The 5,310-nt window shown below is 34.4% G+C and overlaps 1 pseudogene; it reads right to left on the bottom strand.

Annotated features, from left to right (window-relative positions):
- Positions 1-425: 425 nt before the first annotated feature.
- Positions 426-525, bottom strand: LOC122110487 (annotated as a pseudogene).
- Between the last annotated feature and the right edge of the window lie 4,785 nt (positions 526-5,310).

The raw sequence follows: 5,310 nt of genomic DNA, 5'->3' as shown, positions 1-5,310 counted from the left end.
CGCCGCTGCTGCCTAAGCTGCTGGCAAATGCTCAGATCTGTCTCCTTGCCTGGATTTTCCCTCTCTGGCCTAACTCTGTGTACTGTGATGACACACTTGGTGTGATTCTCTGGCTTAGGACTGTTCACTAGAACTCTAAAACTGCTTTCTATGCAAGAGCTTGTTTAACCTTCAGCTTCTCCTCCACCATCTTCCCGGAACCCTCTATGAGCATGGTTTAAATTTTATTTCTTTGGGATAAAATGACAATGTTATCTAATTTCAAGTTTTATAAAGGTTATGCTATGTAAGGGCCTTTCTAAGGTGAAGATTTAATACACATGTCAAACTAACCTTTAATTCTATGAATTACATGTATTGTTACACTTGTATTTTTGTAATCAACTTTTTAACAACTGTTTTTCATTTCTTGCATTTGAAGAATGAAAAATATGGAATACTTCACAAATTTTCATTCCATCCTTGGGCAAGTACCATTTTAATCTCTGTATTGTTGTAATTTGGGTAGACCTGCTGCTGAAGCATGTAGTATCCTCTAAATTTAAGTAGTTATTGATGCAATGTTTATACAGGCACATATCCATGGTTGCCTATTTGTAACAAGGAACCCTTATTGTTCCTAAAAATGCTATTGATCATATCTCTCTAAATTTCTGTCTATAGTGGAAAAATTATATTGTTTGGTCGATTATTCACATTTGCAATTTTTTGTCAATGACTATTTTGTCATTTTCATTTTAAATTTGATCATATTTTGAAGCGTTTACAGCTAAGTCCAAAGGTGATGGCTTTTCAAGTACTTATTTATCAACTGAGTTATCTTTGTGGAGCTAATGGATTCAAAGTAAGCCTTGGTTAAGATCTACTTCTAAACTTCTGCAGCTTAAAATTTCCTAAGTGAGGTCTCAGTGGCACAAATATCTTCCTGACCCTTACCCTTCTTCCATGTAGGAACAGACCAACCAGAATATCTTACACTGACAGCATAGATTGTCTTACTGGAACAAAACTAATCTTAGTTACAAAGGATCATAGAGAGATGAACACTTCAGACCGAACTGTTCAGAATAGAAGGTATTTTATCAAAATATAATTGTTTGGGCTGGGAAGCTGGCTCAGTGGTAGAGTGCATGCCTTGCATACCTGAAGCCCTGGGATTGATTCCTCAGCACCACATAAGGAAAAAGAAAAAAGCCGGAAGTGGTGCTGTGGCTCAAGTGGTAGAGCACTAGCCTTGAGCTGAAGCGCTGAGGGACAGGGCCCAGGCCCAGAGTTCAGGCCCCACAACCAGACCCAAACAACAACTATATATATATAATTGTTTATTATACCTATTATTTCAAAAGTAGTTAAAGCCAAGAAGGTGAAAAAGTTGTTCATATGCATGTTTACTTAATATCCTGGGCCTGTCTACCATACAACCAGGCAGAAACTTACACTACTTTCTATCACCAAATATTTCCATAGCTCCTGGAGAAGTCTATATATTTCTCCTCGATATTAGGCCTTAAATTGGTAATGTTTTAATCAAAGTGTTTCCTCTTGCCTCCAGGCTTTACATTTACAAATGGTAAAGCTTTAGGTCTAACTCTACCAAAAACTGAGGTAGAGATAATGGAATAATACTTTAAAACAGATTTGCCTTTGATACCCTAACCACAACAGAACAATGCATAACAATTTCTTATATTATATATACTTATATATTTTATATTTATATGAGCTGATCTTAAGTTTCACACAGTGAATCTTACTAGAATTAATTTATAACTTGACAAATAAATTGAAATTTATTCCCATAAATAGATTGGAACATAAATAATTAGGTTTAGAATATATATTCGAATATAAAAAGTATCAATGCAATGTCTTTGGTATAAACTTGTGATACCTTCTAAGTGTTCTTGGTCTTCTGAATTCACATAGTAAAAAAAAAAAAAAAAAAAACAACCAGTATTGTTTTCCTCTAATCTAGAAGAGATTTTACACTGCTGCTGTGTTTATTGTATTAACTCGCTGGTCCCAAAGTGTTTTTCTCCATATTATGCCTAAAAGCTATTATTCTTCTGCAGTACCCACGGGTCCGAGGATACCAGGTCCCAGGTTATCTGCATCATCCGATAACAATGGCAAGTCTTCTCACCTTGGCCCATCCAACATGCTAACAGAAAGTAATTGAAGACCCATCTCAATTTTTCATTTCCTATAATATTTCAGGGCCCCAATTCCTTGCAGTAATTAGCAGTAAGCAATTGTGAAATTTAAGGCAACTTCAAATGAAAGAGCAGACCACAAAATATGAGTGAAAGTACTGTAGTTCAAACTTTCAATTTACAGATGACAAGCCCATACGAGTAAACAAAATCACAAATGTCACAAGATTATTTTTAATACCTCTCTCCTAATGATGAATGAAAGATTTCAGTCCAGCATAAGTAGGCCAAAAAATTTCCTGGAATGATAGATCCATAATTGTTCTACCAAGGCTAGGAAGGCTAGACTTAGATGTCAAATATAATTTAAAAAAACAAATTGAGAAGACCCTAGTGCTTCAAAACACTGGTACTTCAGTAAAACTTGGTTCTGTAGTATAAAAATGTTTTAATTCTCAAACCAATGATAACCTACATTTAATCTCCTTCAAGTATATTCCTTTTCAAATAAACTTTCTAGAATCATATTCACCAAAATAACACTTGACAAGTAGATGATAGTGACATTAAAAGTTTTTCAAGTGTAGGAATCAAGTTACAATAGAGTTCATTTATTTACCCAGCACTAATGCAAAATAAGTTCAACCATTCATTAAAGTGTAGAAATAGTATCTCCCACCATTTGCGTTGTTCAGTAGGTGCCTTCCAGAAATGTGTTAAAAAGATCAGCCTCCTATAATTCAAACCCAAATATTAGCTAATAAAGTAAATTTCATCACATAAGAAGGTACATTTTAAAAAGTCATTAATAGTTGCCTTAGCATGTGTTGCCTTATCATATATTTTCCCTATCTAACATAGTAAGAAATATGACTTTAAGTCTTGAATGTGGGTACTGATCAGAGATGTGACAAACCTAAAATCTATCTTCTATTTCTATCATATTCCTCTATAGTAGTAAATTTTAGTTTTCTTCTTTTTCCAAAACTTATAGGTAGTAGAAAATATCCTATATAAAATAAAATAATCACACACCATTGCACAAAGCCATTTATAAAAACTGGTAGTTAGCTATAAATTCTAAGCGATTTTTAAACTTTCTTGTTGACTAAAGATTAATCTTCCAAAAAGATGAGAATAAAATCATGTTTAGGTGCTTCACGTCTCCAGTCTTGCAAATTGTTATTACAGATGAATGAATTATGGAAGTATATGCTGACATCAGTTTAAGTATATGTAGGATTGAAACTCCATGAAATGTATATAAACCTTTCAAAATATTAACAGACAGTTTAATAGAATGAATATCAGGAAGTTGAAACCAGAAAGGAATAATAGTAAAGACATAGAATGAATGAAAAATGGAACAAGGGGCAAGTACAGCTAGAATACTCAATTACACATGTAATAAAGGAAGTGGTAAATCTGAAATAAATCTTGGAGAAAGGGTTGGTTGAGAATGATAGGAGTGACTCTGATCCAAGAGCATTGGACAATTAGATGGACATATTTAATTGTAACACACTTGCACAACCTTTTGAAATTCAGTTAAAAACACATCTACAAACAAAAACACACAAAAATCACAAACAAACTGCAATCTCTAGAAAGTATGTATATGACCTCACAAAATTTTAAGCAGTTAATGAAGGGTAGTCTTGGGAAAAGTAGACAAAGCTGTTCAAAGAGGGCAGTTTAGGGTAGGGGAGAATTTTGAAGAGATTTAAATAGATTGTCTAAGGTTATAAATCACATACATCTACTGCAAATATTTTCTTCTGTGTGTGTGTGTGTGTGTGTTTTTTTTTTTTTTTTTGGTCCGGTCGTGGGGCCTGAACTCTGGTCCTGGGCATTGTCCCTTAGCTCTTCTGGTTAAGGCTAGCGCTCTACCACTTGAGCCACAGCTCCACTTCCGGCTTTTTTCTTTTTGCTTATGTGGTGCTGAGGAATTGAACCTAGGGCCCCAGGCATGCAAGGCAAGCGTTCTACCACTGAGCCACTTTCCCAGCCCCCATTCTGTGAGTATTCTTTGTCTGAACTGGTTACTCCAGTCCTGAGCTGTGGCTTCATAGCTTATGAAGATAGAATGGAAGAATCAAGATCAAGAACCCATTACACCACCGGAGAGAAAACAGTCCTCTATGGTTTCTCTCATCTCTCTTCATTACTCTTTTCTCTTACTTTTAATAAAGTCAAGTGATTTTGAATTATATTTCCTTCTTTTTCAGAGAATTACTGTTTGGTAATTAAATGTCAATTCACAAATTTTGATGTCTTTTTTAAAAAGAATTTTGAATTTAAATTCCACTACAACTTTGTTTTACACAGTGAGAGTATATTTCCTGTGTAAGGACAATTCTCAAGGGAACCTACAGGATTCACAGCAAGGTTTGTGAGGTTTGTTTGTTTAGTGTGAAAATGAGCCATATTCACCCACATTGCTCCCTCTCAGCTAAGTCTCCATGGATTTCTTTGCATGAAAGCTTATTTTCCCAGAAAATGTTAAATTTTCTTAATAAGCTAAGTTGTTAAAAAGTTTGAACAATTAAAATTTACCTGTCATAAATTCTTAAATATTTTGAAATTCCTTTATCAAAATCGTGAATTCACCAATCTTAATCCCACCTTTACCATCAAAAACAGTTGACATGTTGTTTTCATGATATAGTGTCCATGAAACTACTATTTTCCAGGGGCTTTGTTATGTATATATTTGACCATATAAGCTGATGCTGAGCAAAATGAACTCCAAGATATGGAAACAGATATTTATTTGCGGTTGCTTTTTTTGATGTACTATGTGATCTCTATTTTCTTTGAGATTTTCCCCTATGGTTTATCCCCTGCTGTGTTTGATTTTTGGTACCCTGTGTATTGTGTATACATTTACCTTAATTAGGGAAGGGAACAGGAACAAAAAAAAATGGCGAGACAAAGGACAAACAGCAAACCAATGCAATAGCAATTCTCACAACACAATAATTTGGAAATGTACATTACAGCTTGGGAGGGGTATTAGGGTGAAGGAAAAACTGAGAAAAATGAGAGAGGGGATAACAAGTTTGAAAAGTTATGTATTCACTACCTTACAATGGCTGTAACCACAGTGCACATCACTTTCACATTAAAATTAAATTTAAAAAATAAGCTGATGAAT

The sequence above is a fragment of the Dipodomys spectabilis genome, unplaced genomic scaffold, assembly GCF_019054845.1.
Source record: "Dipodomys spectabilis isolate Male_0828 unplaced genomic scaffold, ASM1905484v1 ptg000078l, whole genome shotgun sequence".
NCBI lineage: Eukaryota > Metazoa > Chordata > Mammalia > Rodentia > Heteromyidae > Dipodomys > Dipodomys spectabilis.
The sequence above is the reverse complement of the archived record's forward strand: the minus strand, read 5'-3'. Positions and strand labels throughout refer to the sequence as shown.